The sequence below is a fragment of the Triturus cristatus genome, chromosome 7 (assembly GCF_964204655.1).
Source record: "Triturus cristatus chromosome 7, aTriCri1.1, whole genome shotgun sequence".
Classification (NCBI taxonomy): domain Eukaryota; kingdom Metazoa; phylum Chordata; class Amphibia; order Caudata; family Salamandridae; genus Triturus; species Triturus cristatus.
Window position 1 is genome coordinate 1,864,887,577 of NC_140590.1, and position 15,637 is coordinate 1,864,903,213.

A 15,637-nucleotide genomic window follows, 5' to 3' on the forward strand; every position below is an offset into this window, starting at 1 on the left:
GCTGAGATGGGGCTGTCCTGGCCCCTCACTCCTTCCCACAGGCAGGGCCTAGAGCACCTGCTGCTGAGATATGGGGCTATATTGACCCCAGATTCATTCCCACAGGCAGGGGCTCGAGCACCTGCTGCTGAGAGATGGGGCCATCCTGACCCCAGACTCCTTCCCACAGGCAGCACCTCGAACAGTGGATGCTGAGAGATGGGGCTATCCTGACCCCTTCCCACAGACATGACCTCGAACAGCTGCTGCTGGGAGATGCTCCTTCCCGCAGATAGTGCCTAGAGCACCTGCTCCTGAGAGATGGGGCTATCCTGACTCCTTCCCACAGTCAGGGCCTTGAACACCTGCTGCTGAGAGATGGGGCTATCCTGACCACTGACCCTTTCCCTCAGACAGGGCCTAGAGTACCTGCTGCTGAATAATGGGGCTATTCTGACCCCTGATTTCTTCCCAAAGAGAGGGCCTCGAACACCTGCTGCAGAGAGATGGAGCTATCCTGATTCCTTCCCACAGACAGGGGCTAGAGCACCTGCTGCTGAGAGATGGAGCTTTCGTGACCCCTGACTCCTTCCCACAGGCAGGGCCTAGAGCACTGGCTGCTGAGAGATGGTGCTATCCTGACCTCTGATTCCTTCCCACAGACAGGGACTCGAACAGCTGCTGCTGAGCGATGGGGCTATCCTGACCCCTGACCCCTTCTCCCAGACAGGGCCTCTAACAGCTGCTTCTGAGAGATGGGGCTATCCTGACTCCTTCCCACAGTCAGGGCCTTGACCACCTGCTGCTGAGAGATGGGGCTATCCTGACCACTGACTCCTTCCCTCAGACAGGGCCTAGAGTACCTACTGCAGAGTAATGGGGCTATTCTGACCCCTGATTTCTTCCCAAAGAGAGGGCCTCGAACACCTGCTGCAGAGAGATGGAGCTATCCTGATTCCTTCCCACAGACAGGGGCTAGAGCACCTGCTGCTGAGAGATGGGGCTATCCTGAGCCCTGACTCCGTCCCACAGGCAGGACCAAGAGCATCTGCTGCTTAGAGATGGTGCTATCCTCACCCCTTACTTCTTCCCACAGACAGGGCCTCTTGCACCTGCTGCAGAGAGATGGGGCTATCCTCACCCCTGACCCCTTCCCACAGTCAGGGCCTTGAACACCTGCTGCTGAGAGATGGGACTATCTTGACCCCTGACTCCTTCCCACAGACAGGGCCTTGAACACCTGCTGGTGAGAGAAGAGGCTATCCCAACCCCTGACTCCTTCCCACCGACAGGGCCTCGAACACCTGCTGCTGAGAGATGGGGCTATCCTGACCCTCAGACCCCATCAGGTTCAGCCCTACAGTGATGAAGCTGAAATTAGCTTCTTAACTTCAGCCTCGTCCTGCAGTGCACATTTGGAGTCATCTCGGTCTTTGCACTTATGTTTCTTGCCTCCAATGTGACATAATGTCTGTACTTTTCTCTACGTGATGAGCTAAGTCTCTGCACTTTCACAGATTTATTTACTGCATTGTTCTATTCGCCTGTGTACTGTAAAGCGCTTTGACACCCCACACTGGGCTGGTAAGTGCTATATATGAAAGCACAAATCAATACAAATCTCTGCAGGAATAGTAGGTGAAGTGGCCACTCACTGCAGGTCTTTTAAGCCTCAGGGAGGTGAAAGTAATGGGGGGGGGATGTTTTGAAATGACGATGACATCTTATTTGAGACCAGGTAATGTGGATTGTCTCTTCAATACCAGTCCCCAAACTCATTGTGTTTTGCAAGCAGAGAGCGTTGTATGGCAAGGGCGGAAAAAGGCCCATCTTGGGCATTCCCAGATTGTAATGAAATGGGTTTCGTGCCCGTGGCATCCCTCCACAAACATTTAGAACAGCATTTTGCGCTTTTGGACTCTATGGAGCTGAACTGTGGAGAACTGTGAGAGCACCGACTGCCCCACTTATTCTCATTTATTGCATAAGATCCCCAGCTCACCAAACTCGGCCTGTGTGGACATTTTATGGAAAGTGTTGGTTTTAGTCCGTGTTAATCGAGTGATCGCCTATGTCTTCTAGTGTTTCTTAGTTAAGAATGTGGACCAATTTTGGTACACATTTTACAAGGAGCCTCAAGGGAATTGATTGATTGCGATAACTCCTATTGTGTCCTAGGGTCAAACATTTATTCAATTTACAATGAATGAGATGTTATTTGACTCTTTAAACGTTTATTGTCGTTCTGTTGCTATTTTAAATTCTAGGTTTTGGCAAAATGTAATTGTGAGGATCTGAATACAATCTTCTAATATTTACCTGGTCTCTCATATTTAAGGTTTAAGTCTGTACCTGCCACCGAGCCATATTTAGATCGTAGGTGCTGTTTCTAATATGGGAAGTATCTTCTGATATTCCTAGTATGTATAGCTAAGATACACCTAGGCTTCCGGCAAATTTTACAACTGGTTGGGGCCGAGAAGCTCAAAAATGTATTCAAATGTTCATGTTATTTAAGATAAAATGCATTTACTTTCATGTGCATGATAAATCGATGATTTAGACCAATGTTAAGGAGTATGGAATAGATAGTAGGAAGAAAAGACTACGGATTTTCAGAAGGACAGAAAATATTAAATGTAATCTTGTGGACCATATCTCCTATGGAGAGCAAGGAGAATATGTGTAAAACGTGTCTGTGGGCAGGTAGCATAATAGCCCTATAGTGACCCTTGACGTTAGGCGAGTCTTCTTTCATTTGATGAGGCCAACTTCAATAAGGAATGTATATATTGTTAGTGGACTTTATGTATTTAATCCTTTCTATCTTAGCTAATTTTTTGGTTTTTAAATTTCATGACATAACAGTTATAGCTCATTTTTAAAACCTGTGCTTTTTGAAATAATGTGTTTTTCAGAAATAGACCTTGAAACTGAACAGAGTCCCGACCTGTATCGGGGGCCGAATCGGACGACAAATGTTGAAAGCTGCAATGAGAGCGGATTTTTATTGAAACGTAAGTCAAGCCTTAATTTTCTATATTAATGAATGAATGATGTGCATTTGTAGAGCGAACGGCTACTCAGCAAGAGTGTCTCCGAGCTAGTTGTCTCCGTCTAACAAACCTAACGGCCACCCCTAACCACAGAAAAAGCAAGTTTTAAGAAGTTTTTTAAAAACCACCAGGTCAGTCGTAGATCAGAGAGTAGCCGGGAGTCGTTTCCAAGCTTGAGCTCCCAGGAGTCTGAAGGATATTCCTCCTGTCCAGGCTAGGCGTATTCTGGGGCCGCGGGGCAGGACCATGGAGGATGACCTCAGAGTTCTGGTTGGCAAGTAGTGGCTAACTCTTTTCCTGAGAGATCAAGCACCCCTTCCATGAAGGGCTGTGAAGAACAGTACCAGGGCCCTGAATTTTATCCTTTTACTCATAGGGAGCCAGTGCAATGCCTCCATATGCGGGGAAATGTGAGTCCTGGGCTTGAGCATAAGAACTAGTCTGGTCGCAGCATTTTGGACCACCCAAAGGCGCTGGAGGAGATATTTTGGAAGGCCTAAGTACAAAATATTGGCGTAGTCCAGTCTGGAAGTAACGAGACCTGGACCACGGTTTTCCTGGTGTTCAATGAGAGAAGTGGTAGAAATGTCCTCAACATATGTAGAAGGCCAAAGCAGATGTCCACTACAGACTGGACTTGAGATCTCATCGAGAGAGCACTGTCAATATAGATGCCCAGATTTTTTACTGTGGTTTGAGCTGAGAGAGGCGGAGATATCAGCGTCTCCATTCTTCCACGGATGGAGTGCTAAAAAATATGATTTCTAATTTCTCTAAATTACATTTCCGTTCGTTCCTCCTAAACCAATTGAACACCATAGTGAGGCACGATCACCATCAAAATCAGAAAATCAGTTGAGTATCATCAGCGTATGATATTATTTCAGCCCCACAAGCTTCCGCAAGAGTGAGGGGCGACATATATAGATTAAAAAGAGTGTGGCTCAGAAACGAACCCTGGGGGACCCCCACTTTCAAGCTGGGAATGGAGGAAGCAAAAAGAGTCCAAATTTCCTGGCTTCTGTCATCCAGAAAGGAAGACAGCCATTCCAGCGCAGATCCGCCTATTCCAAGGTCTCTCAGCCTATCCAGGAGCCTGTCATGTGGGACCGTATCGAAGGCCGCTGACAGGTCCAATAAAATTAGGATAGCTCTGCCTCCTTGATAACGTTTTTCTTCGATGTGTTCAGTCACCTCCAACAGAACTGTTTGAGTGCTAAAAGTTACCCTGAAGCCAGATTGACTGATGAGCAGATTATTATTATTCTCTGCATAGTCAGAAATTACTCTATTCACATATTTATTCTACACCTTAAAGAAAGACGGTAGAAGGGATATGGGTCTGTAATTAGCAAGCACATTCTGGTCAGCTGATGGTTTCTCCCGAAGAAGAATTTTCGCATGCTTCCAAATGGAAGGCATGTGGCCCGTTGAGAGAGAAGAATTCATAACCTTACTGACCACTGGATTTATGACCGAGGCCAGCAATTTTGCAGACACGAGTCTATAGGTGAGCCAGACTTGATACCCTTTTAAATAACTAGGGATATCTCAGGCTGCAGAAAAGGTATCTGAAATAAAGTGGGGGTTTTCCTGATGGAACGCTGCCTAGAAGAAACTCGCAAATGTGCGTGGTCATCCAGAAGCCCCCCTGAAAAAGAGTTCTAAATAGTCTCGATCTTCTCATGGAAGAACGTTGCTAGATGGTTTGTCCATTCTGCAGAATGCGGGAGCTCCTTGATGGCAGCTTAGGGGCTGTAAACGATTTCACGATATTAAAAATCTCCCTTCCCTTTTTGTTGGAAGTCGTGGTTTCGTTTTCCAGGTAGCTCTTCCTGGCACCATTGACATTAGTGTAGTAAGATTTCAATGCCGCCTTATACTCCGATTTATCCTCGAGATTATCATTTTTCTGCCACTTCCTTTCCAAGCGTTTTCATACTCTTTTGCTAGTTCTCAGAAGATCATTGAACCAGGGAGCTGAGGGCCTGGCTTTCTTGGAAGTGTGTATCGTCAGAGGGGCTAATTCAAGGACGTTCTGCCATAACCAGGATTTTAATTGTAGTGCGTCCCCATCAGGACAGAAGATTCAAGAGCGTCCTCCAGAGCTGATGGTGAAATCCTGTGCAGGGCTCTATACTTATTTTCAGCCCTACTCAGGAGATTCTGGCAGTCAGTCTAAGCGCTGGGCACCCTAAAACTTATTAGGCAGTGGTTCGACCAGGCCAGGGCCAGGGGTAGAGGTCGGTCAACCTCCAGCTCAACATTTGAAAAAATCTGGTCTAGGGTATGACCCAAACTGTGAGTAGGAAGGGATACAAAGGGGTCAGGGAGACGACATTCAACTCCATAGGTTTATCCATATGTACATTTAGATCACCTAAGACCATAAAGTGGTTATATCTGAGGGTCTGGGGAGCAAGCACCTCATTAAGTGATGTCAAAAAAGAGCCAGGCGTTCCAGGAGGCCTATACATTAGGACCCAGGCCAGGCAATGGTGTCACGATAGAGTACAGCGGAGACCAAGAAATTCTGCATCCTCTACGTTATCCATAATGATGGAGGTACAGTCAAAATCTTGTTTAAACACTATAGCCACTCGCCCCCTTCCCCACGGAACATTCTTTTCTAAGCACCTTGTACCTGGGAGGAATAGCTGAGGCATTAGTGGGATTAGAAGATTTAGTCAACCACGTTTCCGTTAGAAATAAGATATCAGGGAGAGAGTCTTGTAGAAGGTCAAAGACCTGAGTTTTATGTTTCTGAAGAGATTGTGTGTTAAGCAGCAGGGCCTTAAAAGGCCTACCCTGATTCATTTTACTACGACTCGCAGTACTAAGAGCTATCACCGCTGGAGAGCCCCTCGCACCCCGGGCATAGTGTATATCGGAATTCGGCCCAATTCTCACAACTGGCAGCTTCACCCTGACAGTAACAGAGCGTACCTAGTCTTAGAAGCGGTTCTCTCTCGTACTGTATTCTCTGCTTCAAGTCCTAGCCCGACAGGCAACATGGTCGGCGCCGGTCAGCTCTGGGACGCTGACAGGCTCAGACAGTCTTGCCTTGGGCGTGCCTTCGGCGCACCAGCGGCTCATCCGCGCAGCTTCTTTGCTTTTATACATAAGAGACTAGAGCGCGCACTTACTAAAAATGGCGCAGCTCTGTATCTCGACCGAGTAGATAAATAAGACTACTTGGGAAAGCCCGTCCCCTCCTCCCACAAATTCGCACACATTCAAATACAGTAACGCACAGAAAACTAAAAACACAGTATTAAAACTTCAGACTAAAAAACTTGGAACACAAAGGAGCAGGGTGTGCAGGTCAAACGTCAGAAAGAGATTTATGCATTTTTCAACAATAATATTTTATTATGTGCATCAGCAAAATTGTACTTGTTTTAAACAATATGTGATCAAGATGGCATTATCGAGGATCTGTTGACATCTATGGACGGTGCTTGTTAAACGATGCAAAACTGGACTGGACTATGCTGCAGGACGGGACTGGACTATGCTGCAGGACTGGACTGGACTATGCTGCAGGACTGGACTGGACTATGCTGCAGTACTGGACTATGCTGCAGTCCTGGACTGGACTATACTGCAGTCCTGGACTGGACTATGCTGCAGTACTGGGCTGGACTATGCTGCAGTACTGGACTAAACTGTGCTGCAGTACTGGACTGGACTGTGCTGAAGTACTGGACTGGACTGTGCTGCAGTACTGGACTGTGCTGCAGTACTGGACTGGACTGTGCTGCAGTGCTGGACTGGACTGTGCTGCAGTACTGGACTGGACTGTGCTGCAGTACTGGACTGGACTGTGCTGCAGTACTGTACTGGACTGTGCTGCAGTACTGGTCTGGACTCCTGCAGTGCTGGACTGGACTATGCTCCATTACTGGACTGGACTGTGCTGCAGTACTGGACTGGACTATGCTGCAGTACTGGGCTGGACTATGCTGCAGTACTGGACTAAACTGTGCTGCAGTACTGGACTGGACTGTGCTGAAGTACTGGACTGGACTGTGCTGCAGTACTGGACTGTGCTGCAGTACTGGACTGGACTGTGCTGCAGTAATGGACTGGACTGTGCTGCAGTACTGGACTGGACTGTGCTGCAGTACTGGACTGGACTGTGCTGCAGTACTGTACTGGACTGTGCTGCAGTACTGGACTGGACTGTGCTGCAGTACTGGTCTGGACTCCTGCAGTGCTGGACTGGACTATGCTGCAGTACTGGACTGGACTATGCTGCAGGACTGGACTATGCGGTAGGACTGGACTATGCTGCAGAACTGGAGTGGACTGTGCTCCAGTACTGGAGTGGACTGTGCTCCAGTACTGGAGTGGACTGTGCTCCAGTACTGGAGTGGACTGTGCTGCAGTACTGGAGTGGACTGTACTGGACTATGCTGCAGTACTGGACTGGACTATGCTCCAGGACTGGTCCGGACTGTGCTCCAGTACTGGACCGGACTGTGCTGCAGTACTGGAGTGGACCGTGCTGCAGTACTGGAGTGGACTATGCCGCAGTACTGGACTGGACTAAGCTGCAGTACTGGACTATGCTGCAGTACTGGACTGGACTATGCTGCAGTACTGGACTGGACAATGCTGCAGGACTGGACTGGACTATGCTGCAGTACTGGACTGGACTATGCTGCAGTACTGGACTGGACTATGCTGCAGTACTGGACTATGCTGCAGTACTGGACTCCTGCAGTGCTGGACTGGACTATGCTGCAGTACTGGACTAGACTGGACTATGCTGCAGTACTGGACTGGACTAGACTGTGCTGGAGTATTGGACGGACTGTGCTGCAGTACTGGACTGTGCTGTATTACTGGACTGGACTATGCTGCATTACTGGACTCCTGCAGTACTGGACTGTGCTGCAGTACTGGACTGAACTATGCTGCAGGACGGGACTGTGCTGCAGTACTGGACTGGACTCCTTCTTGACTATGCTGCAGTACTGGACTGGACTGTACTGGACTATATTGCAGTACTGGACTGGACTATGCTCCAGGACTGGTCCGGACTGTGCTCCAGTACTGGACCGGACTGTGCTGCAGTACTGGAGTGGACCGTGCTCAGTACTGGATTGGACTGTGCTGCAGTACTGGACTGGACTATGCTGGGGTACTGGACTGAACTATGCTGCAGTACTGGACTGGACTATGCTGCAGTACTGGACTGGACTGTGCTGCAGTACTGGACTGTGCTGTGGTACTGGACTGGACTGTGCTGCGGTACTGGACTGGACTATGCTGCGGTACTGGACTGGACTATGCTGCAGGACTGGACTGGACTGAACTATGCTGCAGTACTGGACTGAACTATGCTGCAGTACTGGACTGGACTATGCTGCAATACTGGACTGTGCTGCAGTACTGGACTATGCTGCAGTACTGGAACGGACTGGACTGGACTATGCTGCAGGACTGGACTGTGCTCCAGTACTGGACCGGACTGTGCTGCAGTACTGGAGTGGACCGTGCTCAGTAAAGGATTGGACTATGCTGCAGGACTGGACTGGACTGTGCTGCAGTACTGGACTGGACTGTGCTGCGGTACTGGACTGGACTATGCTGCAGTACTGGACTGGACTGAACTATGCTGCAGTACTGGGCTGCACTATGCTGCAGTACTGGACTGGACTATGCTGCAATACTGGACTAAACTGCTGCAGTACTGGACTGGACTATGCTGCAGTACTGGACTAAACTGTGCTGCAGTACTGAACTGGACTATGCTGCAGTACTGGACTAAACTGTGCTGCAGTACTGGACTGGACTATGCTGCGGTACTGGACTGGACTATGCTTCAGTCCTGGACTAGACTGTGCTGCGGTATTGGACTGGACTATGATTCGGTACTGGACTGGACTATGCTTCAGTCCTGGACTAGACTGTGCTGCGGTACTGGACTGGACTATGCTGCAATACTGGACTAAACTGCTGCAGTACTGGACTGGACTATGCTGCAGTACTGGACTAAACTGTGCTGCAGTACTGGACTGGACTATGCTGTGGTACTGGACTGGACTATGCTTCAGTCCTGGACTAGACTGTGCTGCAGTACTGGACTGGACTATGCTGCGGTACTGGACTGGACTATGCTTCAGTCCTGGACTAGACTGTGCTGCGGTACTGGACTGGACTATGCTGCAGTACTGGACTGGACTATGCTTCAGTCCTGGACTAGACTGTGCTGCGGTACTGGACTGGACTATGATTCGGTACTGGACTGGACTATGCTTCAGTCCTGGACTAGACTGTGCTGCGGTACTGGACTGGACTATGCTGCAGTACTGGACTGGACTATGCTGCAGTACTGGACTGGACTATGCTGCAATACTGGACTAAACTGCTGCAGTACTGGACTGGACTATGCTGCAGTACTGGACTAAACTGTGCTGCAGTACTGGACTGGACTATGCTGCGGTACTGGACTGGACTATGCTTCAGTCCTGGACTGAACTATGCTGCAGTATTGGGCTGGACTATGATGCAGTACTGGACTGGACTATGCTGCAGCACTGGACTGGACTATGATGCAGTACTGGACTAGACTGTGCTGCGGTACTGGACTGGATTATGATTCGGGACTGGAATATGCTGCAGTACTGGGCTGGACTATGCTGCAGTACTGGACTGGACTGTGCTGCAGTCCTGGACTGCTGTACACTGTCTTAACCATGATATGTGTTGTTTCATTTGAGCCCTAAAGCTAGACCTGAGAGCTGCGCATATGTGGTTCTCAAGCTCATTTGGCCTTCAGCCTCTTGGGCTTTGTTGCAAAGAAGGAAATAGATAGGGGAGTCATTGTGCTGACTTTAACTTCCTTGTGTGCCATCTAGTGTATAAGCCTTTTGTAATCAGGAGGAAAAGATTCCTTGTTCACGGCAATTAAGAGCATTATCTAAAGAGCCTCTCAGATATTCGATAACTTTGTACATTTAGGGAGCTTGAAACTTCTTTCACAGAGCTTTGTAGACTTTTAAAGCCTCTCTTCTTACCTTTCACACTCCGACGACAGAGGCTCAGCGTCTAGTTGGAGAGTAGAGGGTGGGACATACATGGTCCCTTAAACTCTTTCTATTGTGCCTTTTTTGCTTGCCTTTAACTTCCTTAGGTGGCAAGAATTTGCACAAGGGCCAGAATTCCTTCCTGTGCCCTTTGATGAAATGCCACCGTAGGCTCTTTCGTTTCCTTGAACCTCTTCTCTGCCGCCGCAACCTTCTGTCTAGTCAGGAATGAATAGAGAAGAAGGATTCATGATCACCCCCCAAAATTTGGCCCATATCCTCTCTGGGGTCATTGTCTCCCTTCCAGCAGGTTGGATTCTCAGAGCTTCAATGACAATATTGCTGAAGATGGTTTAGAGTGTCAACTACCGAAGAGTAGAAGTAGAAGACAGAGCTGCCGGGGCTTTTGAAGAAGCAGGCCCTGCACTGCTCTTGCAGACCTCAGCATAAATCTTATTGGATCGATAGTAAACAAGGTTGGAATGACTGGTTCTGGTGTAGCAGATGCCTCTTAGCTCATCGTTGGTTAGGTGTTTCATCTTTGTGGCTCAGAGGGAGCCGCGAGAGACCTTAGGTTCACCTTCTGCCACTCTCTACCCCACAGTCACTGCTTGGTACTCTCTTCCGATTGCCACCCAGTTCACCTGTCATCTGTCTATGTGCCGTTTCGAAATTTCACATTTGGCTTATTAAACATCTTACAAATTCATCAAATTATGCGACGGTAACCCTTTAACCCCTTTATCCCTTGAGGCCAAAATATCCACTAAATCAACAGGGAGGAAAGACCGTCTTATTGCAGACCATATGTGGGGCAATAAGGTGTTTTTGTCAGGCAATTGAAGGGGTGAAACACAGATATCATAAGACACCCTGATCTTCTCCAGTTTTTGTCCCAGTCGAGGCCATGGAACCCACTCTGGTAGCTGGCCATCCAGTGTGCATGTTCGTTATAGTTAGCTCAGGTAATTGTAACTGTTGAATTTCTCTGTATGAGTGAAATATGAGCCTAACTATAACGTCCCTATAACCTTTGTTTTTTTCAGTGAATTTTTATGTTTTTTTAAAACTCTATTTCCTAACTATAACATCTTTGTAACCTTTGGTTTTTTAAGCAAATTTCTATGTTTTTAAAAATTCTATTGCCTAACTATAACATCCCTGTAACCTTTGTTCTGTTAAGAGAATTTATGTGTGAATGTGTACATAACACACTTACCTGCGAAATACTTAAATGTTCGTGGTAAAGGCATGTGTGGTAAGGCATAATCATGGTAAAAAAAGTGCGTGGTAAAGACGCATGCATTGTAATTAACAATTGGCAAAGATAATGCCTGGTTCAGGCTGCATTGTAATGGCTGTTTCCCGTACTACTTATATCACACCTCCAGGAGGAGGCATGTACAGACCTCTTGTCACTCACTGTGCCTAAAGATCAATGTGTGCCTAGAGGTCAGTGTGTAAAGGTCAGTGTGAGCCTTGAGGTCAGCGTGTGCCTTGAGGTCGGCGTGTGCCTTGAGGTCGGCGTGCGCCTAGAGGTCAGCATGCACCTAGAGGTCAGCATGCGCCTAGAAGTCAGCGTGTGCCAAGAAGTCAACGTGCGCCAAGAGGTCAGTGTGCGCCTAGTGGTCAGTGTGCGCCTAGTGGTCAGTGTGTGCCTAGAGGTCAGTGTGAGCCTAGAGGTCAGTGTGTGCCTAGAGGTCAGTGTGTGCCTAGAGGTCAGTGTGTGCCTAGAGGTCAGTGTGTGCCTAGAGGTCAGTGTGTCGCTAGAGGTCAGTGTGCGCCCAGAGGTCAGTGTGCACCCAGAGGTCAGTGTGCGCCCATAGGTCAGTGTGCGCCCAGAGGTCGGTGTGCGCCTAGAGGTCGGTGTGCGCCTAGAGGTCGGCGTGCGCCTAGAGGTCGACGTGCGCCTAGAGGTCGGCGTGCGCCTAGAGGTCGGTGTGAGCCTAGAGGTCGGTGTGAGCCTAGAGGTCAGTGTGTCCCCAGAGGTCAGTGTGTCCCCAGAGGTCAGTGTGTCCCCAGAGGTCAGTGTGTCCCTAGAGGTCATTGTGAGCCTAGAGGTGAGCGTGTGCCTAGAGGTGAGCGTGTGCCTAGAGGTGAGCGTGTGCCTAGAGGTCAGTGTGGGCCCACAGGTCAGTGTTTGCCTAGAGGTCAGTATGTAGAGCTCAGTGTGAGCCTAGAGGTCAATGTGTGCCTAGAGCTCTGTGTGTGCCTAGAGGTCTGTGCCAGTGTGAGCCTAGAGGTCAGTATATAGAGGTCCGTGTGTGCCTAGAGGTCAGTATGTAGAGGTCAGTGTGTGCCTGGAGGTCAGTGTGAGCCTGGAGGTCAGTGTGAGGTCAGTGTGAGGCTAGAGGTCAGTGTGTGCCTAGAGGTCAGTGCGTGCCTAGGGGTCAGTCCGTGCCTAGGGATCAGTGTGTGCCTAGAAGAAGGGAGCATGTGCCTAGAGATGAACGTATGCCTAGAGGTGAGCGCGTGCCCAGAGGTGAGCGTATGCCCAGAGGTCAGCGCATGCCCAGAGGTCAGCGTGTGCCCAGAGGTCAGCGTGTGCCCGGAGGTCAGCGTGTGCCCGGAGGTCAGCGTGTGCCTGGAGGTCGGCGTGTGCCTGGAGGTCGGCATGTGCCGGGAGGTCCGTGTGGGCCCAGAGGTCAGCGCATGCCCAGAGGTCAGTGTGCGCCCAGAGGTCGGTGTGCGCCCGGAGGTCGGTGTGCGCCCGGAGGTCGGAGGTCGGCGCGCGCCTGGAAGTCTGGAAGTCAGTGCGTGCCTAGGGGTCAGTGCGTGCCTAGGGGTCAGTGTGCACAAGGATATGGACGCTGTCATCAGTCCTCAGCTTTTGTGAGCACGAGTGCCGGCTTCACCTCTCCCTGCCTTCTATTTCAAGTCACAGTAAACCTTCCGTGACTGCAGCAAGAAGTAGCTGAGCTTTATTAAATGGAAACATAATCCTGTGTGTGGTATTTTTGGTTTAAATTGTCATTAACGATTAAAAAATAGTGAGTTTTATATTAACTTAAACGGTGCCACTAACATTATAAAACAGTGACGCTTTTCTAGTTTTAAATTTGCGGCGTTGACTTCGCGGAGTCTTTAAAATCCTTGGAAGGCGTTATGCTCATGTTGGGAGAGGAGCAGTTTTATTTTGCTAACTGGGAAAGAATTGTGAATGGTCAGAAGCACAGTCAATTCTAGGTTGTGCCGTTTAATAGAGAACTGAGCTTATGGCATTATTAGAGAACACATATAGGGTGTAGGTCTCAATTTTTGTAACATTAACTCACTTTCATAAAGATTGAAATATAATGATCTTGTCTTAAAGAAATTCATTTTATACTGTACTTTTTGCAGAATATATTAACGTTGTTAACATAAGTGAAGCAGGATTATTATTTTTAAATTGTATTTATAAAAGACTTGTTTGAGACCTCCCCCTTTTAAACCTATTGCCTCTCAATCTACTTCTTCATCAAAATATGATTGTAACATGCTCAATTTTGCCCTTTAGTTTTCACATTTTCCAGGAGGGAGAACACCCTCCAAATGCCTGTGGATCAGTCACTTTTCTTGCTGCATGATCCAAACAATGTTCACTCCCCACCACTTTTAAAATTCACCAACTGCCTCCGCTACGGATGTTTTCATCTATTTTGGCTTTTTGCCGTCCTGCCGTGTTTGACAATTAATTTGACTTTTGTGCAATCTTGCAGAATACCTTGATAACCAGATCTACTAAATGTCAGACCAAGTCAAATTCTCCTGCACATTTGAAAAGGGCAAATTATTTGCTGCATGTGTGGTATTCTGTTTAGCTAGCCCCAAAATGGAGGTAAAAAATTGAGAGTTTGGTTTATTAATTCCTCCCCCAGTCTAAATGACACATACTAATGAGGAATAACACCAGTTATCCACTTCACTGCCAGCACAATGATCTTTTTTGCTGTCTCAGCATATCCCAGAGACGGTCCCTACTAAGTTTGATTGTCCTCCTGTTGGGCTAATTCCAGCTTGGCATTCAAGGAGAGACACTGCACCGGCTGACAAAAAGTGCAGCAGCTCCAGCTCCTAAAAGCTTCTCTTAAAACACTGTGAGTCGTCGGCTGCAGCACTTCTTGGATCCAAAAGTCACAGTGACCTTGATTGACCAAATACTTAGGGCCTTCGTTAGAGTTTGATAGAGTTCCACACTATATCACGAGAGCAAACATTCCCGCCAAACTCTCAATTCCTTCATTAGAGATCAGGGAATTGCTGGATTTCTTGCTGTTGTCTGAGTCTGTCGGTGGAGACCTTGACACGTCGGTGGTCACACCCTGGTTAAGAGCACTGGTTTTCCCTCCTAAGGTTCACCATCTGAGCCTTGGAGGACCCTAGCAGGGAGAACATTAAATAGCCCTGATGTGAGTCGTCATTTAGCCTTATTATCCAAGGTTCCCTCCACCGAATCAACGTAGGTATAAATTTCCCATTCTGTTTCTCACTGTCATCCCTAAATGTATCTGTAGAATGGAGCCCAGTTTTCATTATGTTTCGCATTTCGTATCATACTAGGCAGTCAATTCCTCCAGAGCTTGGACCACCGTTGAGCTTCTGGATGCAGGTCGGGGAGCTTCCAATTGTGACCTATAATGAACTTCACTGCCAGTGGCATTAGAACATAAAGCTTACAGCTATAGTTGCTAGTGGGTACCGTCTCTCTTTACCGCTTTCATCCATAACTAAAGGGTTCATTTTAATGTCCCTATAAGGGATATCCCTTAAGACCACCACATATGCAACATTGTGCCAGGTTAAGTACAAACCTTCTATCCTCAGCCCCACTCACTAATCATTGTTTTAGCGTGGAATAGATATACTACTGTCTGATTGGTATCCTCGCTGTACTGGAAGCAAATGGAGACCGTTGATGCCTTCAGACATCTCGTAGTCCAGACCTCGTCTGTAGCTTCACACTCTAACCATTGCTTCCAGATAGTCATCGAGGTATGTCAGTTGGGTCGGGGCGATAATAGAGACTGTTATCTGACCAGCAAAGATGAACCTCCTTAAACTGTCGTCTCTCAAACAGCTTCCCTAGTAAGAGCACCCACTAGACTTGCAGGGCTCGAAAAATCTGAAAAATAGTACTAGTCCTGCAGGACTAGTACCTTGAAAAATCTCCTCGCCCTAACAGTGACCTACTTGACCTCCGTCCATGAAAGCGGAGCAAAAGTGACAAGATAACAAGATTTAAAGGCATTTTTATTGCTCATTTGCTTTGTGAGCAATAAAAAGGCCTTTAAATCTTGTTATCTTGTCACATTTGCTCCGTTTTCAAAGACGGAGGACAAAAGTTAGTATGTGTTCCTACTCGCCAGAAAGGGCGAGTAGGACCTAAAAATAGCCCGACCTCATAAAATTTACCTCGCAAATGCGAGCGGTCGAGTGGATTTGTCGAGCCCTGACTTGTATACCTATCCTGTGTTGTGCAACATATGAGGTATCGGGGGCTGTTCACATAGGTACATTTACATGCAAGTAAATCTGTGCGTGTAAATTTACTCTTACACATTGTAGTACATTTACTACTTTTGG

The 15,637-nt window shown here is 48.0% G+C and overlaps 1 long non-coding RNA gene across 1 annotated transcript in view; it reads left to right on the forward strand.

Moving 5' to 3' along the window:
- LOC146813523 (uncharacterized) overlaps positions 1–15,637 on the forward strand; it is a 61,903-nt gene that overhangs the window by 10,341 nt on the left and 35,925 nt on the right. Inside the window, exon 2 of the long non-coding RNA XR_014966995.1 lies at positions 2,898–2,996. This is a non-coding gene — a long non-coding RNA (uncharacterized LOC146813523). The remainder of the gene's footprint in view (positions 1–2,897; positions 2,997–15,637) is intronic.